At 44.1% G+C, this 12,483-nt stretch overlaps 1 protein-coding gene across 3 annotated transcripts in view; it reads right to left on the bottom strand.

Moving 5' to 3' along the window:
- CYRIB (CYFIP related Rac1 interactor B) overlaps positions 1-12,483 on the bottom strand; it is a 97,060-nt gene that overhangs the window by 75,786 nt on the left and 8,791 nt on the right. The window contains exon 1 of one of the 3 annotated variants that reach the window (XM_048286417.1): positions 200-321. The exons of 1 other annotated variant lie outside the window; for it this stretch is intronic. The gene's annotated coding sequence lies outside the window, so the exon portion shown is untranslated. Of the gene's footprint in view, positions 1-199; positions 322-12,483 lie in introns of those variants that run through there. One more of the 3 variants, XM_048286416.1, reaches the window with a different exon arrangement.

The raw sequence follows: 12,483 nt of genomic DNA on the forward strand, positions 1-12,483 counted from the left end.
GCGAGGGGAAGCGGCGGCGGGACGGGAGAAGTTGCGAAGCGCTGGGGGAGCGGGGAGAGCAACAGCTGGAGCCGGGCGGGGAACGGGGGCCCCGCGGGAACGGGGCGGGGGTCGCGCCGCAGGCGCCGAGGTAACACGGGGGATGCAGCGGAGAGCGCCCCGCCCGGCCCCTCCCGCCCTCCGCGCCGCTGGCACTCACCGAGCCGCCCCGCGCACGGCGATGCGGGACCGGGATCCGGAGCGGGACCGCGATCGGGAGCGGAGCCGGAGCCGGAGCCGCCGCCTCCCCCGCTCGGCCGGAGCGGCGACGGAGCAGCGCGCGCTGGTGGCGGGAGCGCGCCGGGAGCGCGCGCGGGGAGGGGGGAGCGGGGGGGGGGGGGAGCGGCCGCACAGCACCGCGGGCACCGGCCGTGCGGGCGGGCGTGCGCTGACCCGGATGTACCGGGGGGGCGGCCAGCAGCAGGTGACTGCGCAAGCGCGCCCGGCCGCCACCGCACTGCGCATGCACCTGCTTCGACTCCGAGTGTCTCGGGCAGGGGCGGGGGAGCGAAAGAGAGGCGGGCGGGTGAGGCGCCGAGTGGGGCAAGCCCCTTAAAGGGGCCGCCGTCTTCCCGCAGCCCCCCACGAACTGCTCATTAACGTCACTCAAACAACCTTATTGATTAAGCCAGTTGCGTGCTTCTGGTGCATTTTTAAGGCCTGGCTCGGGGGTTTAAGTGTCTGCAGTTGGCAAAGCCAGGTTGGGAAGGGAGATGGGGTGCTCCTTCTCTGGGAAAAGCAGGGCTGCTGGCTGAAAGCAGTGCAGAAATGTCTTCCCAGGTGGATCGTGTTGTAAGATCAAAGCAAAAATAAATTTTAAAAAAGTAATAAGAAAAATGTGGAAAGTTGTATCCCTCAGTGAGCACTGCCAGAGCCTTGTACCATTGCGCTCAGGCTGATCCTGGAATGCTTTCCACCTCCATCTCCGTGAAAACGCAAAAGACATGCAAAATGTGCTTAAAAAAACACAGAAAACCCACATGGAGTTGTGGGGTTATTTACCCTGGAGAAAAGGAGCCTCAGGGAGACCTTATTGCTTCCTACAACTCCCTGACAGGAGGCTGTAGCCAGGTGGGGGTCGGTCTCTTCTCCCAAGTAACAAGTGACAGGACAAGAGGAAGTGGCCTCAAGTTGCGCCAGGGAAGGTTCAGATTGGACAGCAGGAAAAAAGTTCCTCCTAGAAAGGGTTGTCAAGCATTGGAACAGGCTGCTCATAAAAGTGGTGGAGTCACCGTCACTGGAGGTATTTAAAAGATACAGATGTGGCACTTGGGGATGTGGTTTAGTGGTGACTTTGCTACAGATTTATGGATGGGCGCAATGATCTGGAAGGTTTTCTCCAGCATGAATGATTCTAAATTACTCTAAACACAAAAACATATATTAAGAACATTTGATGGGCTTAATCATGTGCTTTCTGTGCAGGGCTAGGATTTGGACCCAATGTTCCTTGTGAGTCTCTTCCAACACAACATATTCTGTGATTTATGAAGGTTTCAGCTTCCATATCACACCCTAGATTTTGGTACCCTCACAGAGGGACAATGCACACCCTGAACTGCTTCTCCTGCTGTGGATAAATTCCCCAAAGCAGAGGGATTGCACAAATACCTTAGTTTAGGGCTTGCTGCTTTAGTAAAAATCCACATAGACTTTACTGAGAAAGAAAAAAATTAAAATTCTGCTCAGTTTTTTTTTGCCTTGGTTTTGGGTTTTTTCCTTAAAGTAACCTGGAATCTAGACAATGCTTTTCTAAATTTTGCCATGAAGTCTCACCTGGCCCTCATACTGAGCTATTCTGACACCAAGGGAAGTTTACAGCATGTTCAGTGAGGCTGCGCTGGGAGGGGTTCAGAGACTGAGTGGGGTAGCCAGGCAATAGCATAGGGATACTGCCAGGACAAAACTTGCATCCTCTAATAGTAAAACATTATCACTAGAGCTGTAATCAAAGGGTATTTCTCAATCTGAAAGAGACAAACCAACCACCTCAAAGTCTAACCACTTCTACTAGTTTCTCTTCAGAAGCCTGATAGCAGTTTGATAACTGCCAAATATTAGTGAATACCAGCTACCCCCAAGCCCACTGAGAAAGCACAAAAATGGAAAACAGGTCAGAGATATATTTATATGTCAATAGATTTCTCTTTTTATTTTCATACCTACATATATGTTGACTTAATCTGATAAACTTAGTTTGTATTTAACTTGTTAGGATTCAAGATATATGGATTGACTATAATAACTTTAAACTACTCTAGCTAAAAGAGCATCCTGGGATATGAAGGAAGCCATTTGTGAGCATAGTTCAGTTGCAAAACCTGTTTGGTGAACTCAAAGGAAATCACCACACTTGAGTTTTGGTCCTTGGGTAGCAGTCAGGCAAGACCAGGGCTGGTGCACCACATACCTGCCCACTGCCTTCACCTAAGCAAGGAAATGGTCTGGAGGCTCTGAGAGGTTTGTACAGACTGGGGCAAACAGAGATGATGTCCAAGAAGATATGAAAAAAGATTTTCACAGAAGCACCTTCAGCTGAGTGACAGAAGTTCCAGTTCTGCCTGTGTGTGATTTGTGTAAGTGGCTGAACAAATGCTTGACACGGCTTTTCACTTCTGCCACAGAAAGGATTTTTTTGCAGTGGATACAAATTTTGAGGTGAGGCAGGTCACTATGACATCCTCATCTTCTCTAAAGTCCACAGAGCTTTAAAACTCTGTGTGCCAGCCAGGAGGTGATCAAGGTCCCCCTGAATGGAATTCAAGGGAAGCAGAATTGTGCTCTAAGTTAATGTTGGACTCATTACCATTTGGGCTTAATAGAAACTGGGGGTCTCACCTGTCATACTATAGAACTTTGTCCTGCTACACAGAGCCAAAGAACTACACACAACCAGCCTCAAGGATGAAAGTTTTTGTTGCTCATAACATTACATTATAAAGCACTTGAGGCTTGGCAGGGTGGGGTAGACAAAGAAAATTTCCTACTGAAACCATAAGCAGGTTTATAATAATATATACTCTTCAGGGTTCTCCAAAATTGTAAGATGCCTTTGATTTGGATCTCACATCTTTCAGAAGTACAAGAATGCCCAGACCCTGAGCATCACTGATGCTTTAACAACAGCTGCACACTAAGACATCCACATCCCACATAATAATTGAAGCATAAAAAATTATTAAACACTGTGGAAAATGCTGCATGACTAAAAAACTCAGCAATTTTCTATTAGTTCTGCCTTCACTTTTAATTTCTTAATTGCTTCTTCTGAATGCAAAATTATTTTACCAGGCTATCATTGCAATGAATATTATAACTGCCCCCAAAAAACAAGCCCTCAAAACAACACCAGTAAAACAGAATTAAAGATTATATTTGTCAATTAGTATCATAGAATAAAAGACTGGTAACAGAACCTAACTCTTCCTATGCTGCTAAATGCCTGAGGATTGTTTTGTTAGTAGGAGTGTTGGTGCTAGGTACATATATCTGACAGGAAAGAAAATAGGCCAGAGCATTTTCATCAAGAAAAGATTAATAAGCTCCAAATGTACTATTAGATGTATATGTATTGCATATATGTGTGTATATACCAGTGACAAAAGATGACTTTACTTTATATATTTGGATGGCCAGATGGATAAATAAAGCCACAGGAGCAAACCTGCTCTTAGGTGCCATGCACTGTTAGAATACTTGGGCTGCTTTTTAACCTAATGGTAGCCTAGGGGTGAGAGTCCAAAGGGAAAAAGAAGTGACCATCACCCTGTGCCATGTTACCCAGCAGGGACAATAGAGCGCCCTGACCACTGATAGCAGCCTTGTTTCTTCTGGGGGAGAGGATGGCAATAGCTCTTCTGTTGTTGTTTTCATGGATGAAAACAGAACGTAAACATCTTATGGCCAAAGATTATTCTTTTTAAAAATGGTTAAAGACATGAAATTTCTTATGGAAAATGTCAAGAATGGAAGTAAGGCAGCTTTGCAGGGCTCCCTTGTTACACTGCTGTGGTTCTTAGCACCTTTCAGTTCAGATAAAACTAATGTCAAGCTTTGCCCTCCCCTGCCCAGATTTCCCCACATTCTCAAGTGCCACGGTAGTAGACGAGGGAGTGCAGAGGCAGTCACATTTATACCACAGAGTCCTTCAGGGCTTTCGTTTAGATAGTACAAATCCTCTGATACGAATGTCGCTCTTCAGAATATAAACAGTTGTAACAAAATATGAAGGATCTACATAAATTTCCAGAAGCACAGACAAAACAAAAAGCCAAGGTCAAATCACTGGATGCTCATAAGGATCCCTGAAGTGCTTCCAGATACTGTCACGCCAAACAGTTACAATGTTTTATACTTGCATGGAGACAGGCACTCATAATCTCAGAATGCCTTCCCCCCGCACCAAAATAAGGTCATTTTGATATTTAGGTGGCAAGTGGGAAAACCGAGATGCTTCTGGAGTTCAGTCTTTTTACCCTGACAGACCTGGTGAAATCCTGTCATCTCCTCATGCTATGCCCCAGTCACTTCACGTGACTAATTACATCAGTCATCTCCTCTTCTGCCATCACAAAGTCCAAGATTATTTCCGAGTTTGCTCATCTGGTGATGCAGTTCTTCCCTACAAATGATCAGCATGGCCTCTTCATGTGGGAGTCTCAGCTAAAACACACAGCATGCTCCCAATTAATGAACACTTCTTTAAGTCAAATAACACAGGAGGGTTCAGTGCCATGTCAGCTGGACTGTGATCAAGAATAATGGAGATTTTACAAAATAAAACTCTTTTTTTCACATTTTGCTGCCTTGCCTCAAAAATACAGCTCACCTATATGAGGCAGGGAAGAAAAAGAGGAAAAAAGATAAAGTGTCAGGTGTTAAGCCTGCATTAGAAGATTACAGACCAGTAAGCATAGAGGAAGGTGGAAAGAGGAACTACAGCTATTTTAATCACGTTTTATCTCTACTGGAAAATAGAAAGATAAATTAGAGTAGTAGACCTGCTACAGAATAGAGCAGAATACAGTATTAGACTCTGAGATCTTTAAGCTGCTTATAAAAGTTTGTGAAATACAGAATTTCTTCAGTGATCACCACATGGGCACCATTGCACCGACAAGTACTTTGAGTATTTGCAGTGGTGAAACTATGCTGGTAGCAAAAAGGCAAGGGAAGAGACCTGCTAAGCAACTGAGATAATCCAGCATTACCAAGTTCAGGAGGTCAGGGCCACAGACTGCGCTTCTGAACTTATGGAAGTCAGTGGAGGAAAAGCCCCGGCTGCACCTATTCTTCTGCAGAGGTGTGCTCAGTGTAGTGGAAAATGATCACCTCAGCACGTGCTGGGCCATCACCTTTGCTCGTATGAGAGGCGCCTTTCTCCAGCAAAACTCCTAAATGTCACTGTATTTATTCATTCTGGTAGCAGCCTTTAACTAAGGGCTTCACCAAGTCAGAGGAGGCTTCAAATCAGGTGATGTAGAGTAGCAGAGTTTCACTTGATCTCCCATTAACCCCAGTCAAGCCAGTTTATCAAACACAGTAAACCACCAGGACCACAGGAGGAAAACATATATCTGAACTGGAACTTTCTCACAAACTTTTTTTTTTCCCCCCACAAAATGTTTCAGATCAATCAGCAGCACAATAGTATTTCCAGTTAATGGACAGAATCAATGTTTCAGAGAACAGTGAAGACAATGTCCAGGAGGGCTAGACTGTCTCATTACTTTTTGGAAGAGAACACAATTTTTTGTTTTGGTTTGATTTGGGTGTTTTTGGCCAAACACAGTTGTACTGCCCTTATGGAAACAAATATTCATTGATTTCATTGAGATTTCTGCCTACCTCAGGAGCATGAGACTGGTAGTTTACTTTGATCGCATCCTTTGTCATGATGTAATCATTGCAGGGTTTTTGTTTATTGGTGGGTGGTTTTTTTTTCTTTTTCCCCAAAGCGCTTAATTCAATTGTTATTAGAAGCCCTCAGAAGAGCATTTGGCTCATAAGTGATTTTTGGGCTGTGTCTAGGTGTTACCAAGGGACATTGTCAAGACACCATTTCACTTTGCCTCAGCTGTTTCCTTTGCTACAGCTGTTCTTAGTGTCCTCTTCATATCACAGGGGAGTTGCAATCTTCTGTTGGGGAAATAGGTAACTTAATTAAAGCACCTCAGGGAAGGGCTCTGCAGAGTATCAGTCTCAGGGGACAATTTCAAAATTCAGTGAGTAAATATGGACTTCATAAAATAACAGTGTTAGGCACTGCTGAGCAAGACATGAGCAAGGACAGCATCTCAGGCCACATCCCATAGGATGTGTTCCTTGAGCTCCAGTGGCACAACCACGAGCTGAGGGTGCTCAGCACCTCACAGGACTGCAGTGTCACTGTTGCCACTGTTCTGCCCTTGCGCCACTAGTTCAGTTTGAAACAACCTGACCATTTGGTCCCATCTGAAAACTAGAATTCAATTTAGTCAATCAAAACTTCAACTGGTTTTGCAGCATTCCCTTGAACTTCTATAAACCAAATTTATCTTTGTATGTGATCTAAGTGATATTCAGTATAAAGCTACTGAATAATGAGAGAAAAAATAGACTATAATTTAGTCATTAGTTCACCAACTACATCTACCTCTTTAAAAATACACTGTTTTGATGCAGTCATCTGTTCTATCCCATTATACTGCTTCCTTCTTGTAATGACATCAATATGCTCCAAAGAGCGGCAGACATTAAAATCATTTTAGTGTACCAAATTGCTGAATGTAAAGAGCTTTGAAGAAACCCTTTCCTCATCAGTACACACATTTTCTTGTAGGTTCTCCCATGACCTCGTATGAAGTGGCTGGGTAGCACTCTTTTTCTGTGAGGTAAGAAATTCCCAGTCACCAATCACCCTCATCGTAGGTATATTTGGGTTATGAAGCAGAGTCTTTGAGCACAATCATTTTAAGATGCCTGGGTAGCTAGAGGGACAGAAATAGAGTCCTTGCTGGTCACACAAGCACAAGTCCCTCTAGCTGCAAGGAAGAGTTTGCTGGCAGAGGAAGTGGAAAGCCAGGACTTTCCCGTGCTGTAATCTGTGAGAGACAGACTGGGTGCAGATGAAGGCTGCCATGAAACAAAGCATTTAAGCAGGCACTTAAGCACTTCCTTTGCTGAGCAACTGTAACACTGCACACCAGACGTCTTTCTCTTCCTTTTTCCTGAGCAGGATTATGGCACCTAGGGCTAAATCTAGCACCAGATACAGCTGTTTAATATTCAGTTAGCAAGAAAAGAGAGTAAAGCTGGTATTGCACACTGTAGTTGCATAAACTTTTCTGAGTTTTCCCAATTGATTAAAAGAATATTTTTTATGTCCAGCTGATAAACCTCACACACAAGCTGGGAAACATTCTGTGCCTGTTTATACCAACCTGGATCCAGTCCCATCTGAGACATCTGGGTTCCTGGAGTCGCAGCTTAGGTTCCTATTATGTTAATGATCAGACTACACAGCTTTTCCCCATGACCATGCCACCTCTGCAGGATTGTGTCACAAACCAGTGGGACTTTTTAAATACATGGTCATATTCACCTGATTCTAAATTATTCCTGTCTCAGGCAGTGAACAAGCTAAAAAACAGAAAGAAGCAAAATAGTCTTCTCTTGTGAGTGCCAGGCTGTAACTCTGAAGCTTAGACCATGTTTCTGACCTCTGACTTCTTGTGTGACATTAAGCAAGAAGGCAGGGGTACCTCCCATTCTGACACCTTCTAAGTGCCTAAAGTGATACCACTAAACTTCAGTAACTTCAAATGCAAAAAGCTAAGTTGGAAATATTTGTACAGTGCCTTACAAAAACACTGGTGCAATTCCTGCTCCAAGCAGCTTGCAGACTAAGTCACAGATGAGAGGAAAACACAAATGCTGAGATCTGCTGCACACATTGGCTTTCTACCACCAAGCTTGTCCTAAACCAACTAACCTGGGCACAAAAGTTGGAGAGCACAGCATCTCTACTACATGTTTTGCAGTGAGGCTGATCATTTGGAGCTGGTTTTTAGCTTGCCTGTGAGCCCTTGGCCTGTGACAGGTAGCCATTTTTCCTGTCCCAGGACATACAGCCTGCGCTACCCAGGAAATCTGGTTTAGGGTGCTGGACAGTCAACAGCATGTGTATACTGCCCAGTCAACCTGCTTGGGTCATCTCCTTCCTGCCTGGCAAGAGGTAAGAGAGAGACTGGGGGAACTGCAGTGGAATCACTGGGAACATAGCAGGGAAGGGGAGAGCTGGAAACAGGGAGGAGCCCAGAAGCTTCACACTGAGAAAGATCCAGTGGGAAATGCAATGCACACAGAATACAAATCAGGAGAAAATTACACTTCATTAGTTACACTGTTCACAAGAGTCTATTTTTCAATTATATTTTCTTCTCTTCTAAGAAAAGACAAATAGTACCTGCTCCTTCATGCTCCCATTATGTTCCCATTATTATTTTAATCTTAATTGTTTATCAGTTGAATTTTACTTTAAAAGGCTGGTAGGGGCAGATGTAGAGAATACAACATTTCTGTGGTTTGCTCAAAGAAGACCAGGTTAAGCAGAGATGTGAGAGGGCCTGGGGAACCATGTGAGAGCAAGGAGAAGCATAAGGGCAGTGAGCCAGTCATAAGTGTGCATGCTTCTAAATGGTTTTAATGGGGTCACTTCTGTCCTAAGGCACAACACGCTGCTGCTCGGATGACAGACTCTGCCCCTGAGCTTGTGAAAGGCTTTGCAGCTGACTGTGACAAGCTTGGGTTTAGTACAGAGGGGGCTGCACTCAGGACTTGAATGTGGCCAGATGGCAAAGAGGGGCACGTGTGCCCATTGGAAGACTGAATGGCTACCAAGAAATAAGGCAGAAAGTAGGAGACCATGGTGCAGGAAAAGACCTCATGTCATATTGAGACTTGGACAAAGGTTTCAGAAGAAGTGGATGGTTTGGGAAAGGCTGCAAAGGGACAACATTACAATATAATGGCTGTCAGTGAGAAGGAATGGCTGCAGGTTTATTCTGTAATAAACATTTAAATTGTTCAGTGCAGAACATTTTAAAACCTTCCTCCTCCTCATTAATACAACTACTCACCCAGGGATTCTGTTTTCTCTTTTCAGTGTCATGTTCTTCTGGTATTGCAGAGAAATAGAAAATACACTTTTAAATTAAGAAACTGTAATTGGGTAGACAATAAACAACTTGGGGTGGTCCAAACATGTAGCAGTTTAGAACTCTCCTCATTTAGAGCCTTTCTTACAAAAGTATTTGTCAAAGACTGTTCCCTCTACACTACTGTCCATCTCTGCCACGAGAATATCACAGGCAGCCGTAGGAGAATTTTTTTAGAATTAATCACTGCTCACCTTCTTGTAAAGGCTTTATTTTATTCTGAAAGGGGCTAAGGGAAAAGCACACACATACATATAAGCACCCAGAGCTTTAGGATAAAAGAAGTAAAAATATTGGCCATATGAGTTTCTCTCTCAGGAAAAAAAAATACAGGCATTTACTAATCAAAAGGGGGAGGGGGTTGTTTGTTTGTTTGTTTGCTTTTGTTAATCTTTAAAAATGCTTAATACATTGCTTGTGAGCTTCATGTTTCACTTAAATGCAGAGTTAACCCTTGCAGCTCATTAATTGACTTTATGTTGCATTAAATGCTGCAATCAATTCTGTCTCAATATTCTACACTTTTATCTCTGCTGTAAAAAAAACCCCTCTATTAGCTTTACTTGGCTCAAAACCAATACAGTGAACTACCCTTAATTATTAATAATCTGTTTCCCCTTCAATAAAACTTTTTGGACCTTTACTACAGTAGAATGATATATTTATTTGGTGTGTAGGGTTCAGAGCAATACAGTGCACTCTCTCTGGGAAAGAATCCAAAAATAACTATCTACTTGATATCAACCCAAGGGATTTCCTAAGGGAATGGGAGTATCATTTCAGGGCAGATCATCAGTGGTTTAGGGGAATTATACAAATTTGTGTCTGGGGAACAGATGCCTCAGGGTTTGTAAATGTGTGAGAGAACCTTTCCCCCCTCCGTCACCAGTTCAGGTCCATCCAGCACAGCAGTGACTGGAAGCTATTAAACATCTAATGAACTTCTGGGGCCTCCTGAAACAGGGAGTGGGATTCCTAACAGACACTTGCTAACATCTTGGATCTGCTCCTACCCAAGCTGCAGCCTCAACAGCAATACATAGACACAGAAACTGGGAATAAGCATGGTGAAGAACATTTTATCTGCTAAATGCAGTAAGCAGGCTGCTTCTGGGCTGGCAATCCATCTTTAGATTTACTGCTGGCACTTCCTTGTTCTTTAAAAGAAAGAAAATGATATATTATAAAGCACTGTGCTATGTAACCTTTCCTCACAAACGCCGTAAGAAGGGTCCAGAAGCCTTACAAATCCACACTTGCAGTGTCTCAGGCCTTGGGGAAGATAAAGGAGTAAAGAAGGATTTGTTTTCATGATTAGAGGCCAGTTCTAAGAGTCCTGGGACTCTTGAACTGCTGCATGCTGCACATCCAGCTTTTGGGCAGGTCTGCTAAGAGAAAGAGGAGACAAATGCTGAGCATTACAACCACAAACCACAGCTGTTGATGGGAATTGGCAGGGGACCAGGGAATGTCAGGAAGCATAGATGGCCTGCAGCAGAAGGTAGGGCTGAGCAGGGCTCTCTGGCACTCAGAGCTTTTTTATTCATCTCCTGGTGCTTTTCCATCCTGGCATCTGGTTTCCGTGACAGCACAAGGGAGGGACAGTGTGGTGCAATTTTATGGTATGTTCTCCTGGGTTATGTTGGCACTTCCTCGGGTAAACATGCCTCGCCTCAGGCTCAGCTCCACCAGGCCCCTGGGTTCAGATTATTTGCAGCGCTTTAGTTTGCCGATAGCTCAGTCCAGTTGTCTCCGTATTTCATTTGAGGAGGAGAGGATTGACTTTCCAACTGTCCTCCTGCTCCCTCAACACAGAGGGCAGAGACAAGCTGTGACAAAGCCCTGTCCATCAGCAGAGCTGCCACCAGGAGAGCATGTGATGGGGCTCATAGCTCTGTGGTCCAGCGCAGGAACTGGTGAAGCTGGAGCCAGGCTTTGTGCTACAAGACCTTGGGTGTACCCTGGTGCTCTCATTTCCTCCCACCCTTTTGAGTGGAAGTTCTTCAGGGCTCTCTTTATCCACCCATATGTTACATGACTAAACTATGCCCAAATTCAGGCATGGGCTTCTGAATAGTGCAGTAATATAAACTGCAAAGAGCATGCAAGTTTTAATGGCTGAAAAAGGGGGAAGAAAAAAAAAAAAGGAGAAAGGTGTAATGGGATCTTCTGCTTACCCGCTTTTGTTACCAGCATGTGCAAATCTTGCTATTCCAGTCCATTATATTCAACAATCTTACACTCAGTGGCAGGTGAAATGTCATACTTCGGGGTAAATTTTCACTGCAGTAGGCAGAGGGTTTGTCCTTTAAACACCCTTAGTATTAATGGGACATTGATCCAGCAATTTAAACTCTAAAAGATACAAATGTCTCATGTGGGACAATTTTCAAATGTGTTGACATTTTGATTCATTAAATAAGATACTTTTAGAAACAAATGCAAATTCATTTCATTCTAGATTCGAGGTCAGTTGGATACTGGAAATGTACAATGAATGTTTAGTATGCGCATCAACTATCTTTTAATCTCTGTACACTCAAGGGATAAAAATGACATCAGAGAGAGGAAGGACAATTTCTAAAGTTCTCGATATTAACTAGTGTATCTTCTCATGGGGCTGGAACCTAAATTCACCTACTGCACTTGAAATATTAGTGTCTAGGGCAAAAGGAGGCTCTGGGATAAGGGACTGAATTTCAGTGACCTCTGAAAATATTTCTTTCACACAATCGGATATGCTTTTATCTCCAAAGAGTTCTGATCCTGCCGAGATCCACCAAGGAACTTGCCAGTGTTTTACTGATGTTAGTGAAATTCACAGTACAGCTGGAGCCCAACAAAATAGTGCAGGAAAGAAAACAAAACAAAGTAAAAACATACCAAGAGGGGGTAGCTTAATTTGTTCCCAGGCCAATGCTCTGCCTGCTCTTCCAGCTCAGAAACTATTCAGCACACTATGAGAAAGATGATCTAAAACAAATATTTAGAACATGCCCACAAATGCCTGACAGATAATGAGTGGGTCAAACCTTAAGGGAGCAGAGTGAAACCTGAATGTTGGTCTGGGCTCCATCCTGCAGAAGAGAGTAAGGAAGATAAGAAGCAACTGGAGAAAGACCAGCTTGGCAAGTTGGTGGGTCTGAGCTGGATGTGAACTACCACCACCTGCCCTTGGACCAAGGCTTGGAGGGCACTGCCATGGCTGCAGGCGGGGCGCTGGGGGCAGAAATATGGCTCACCTTCC

This window comes from Corvus hawaiiensis, chromosome 26 (genome assembly GCF_020740725.1).
Source record: "Corvus hawaiiensis isolate bCorHaw1 chromosome 26, bCorHaw1.pri.cur, whole genome shotgun sequence".
Lineage (NCBI taxonomy): Eukaryota > Metazoa > Chordata > Aves > Passeriformes > Corvidae > Corvus > Corvus hawaiiensis.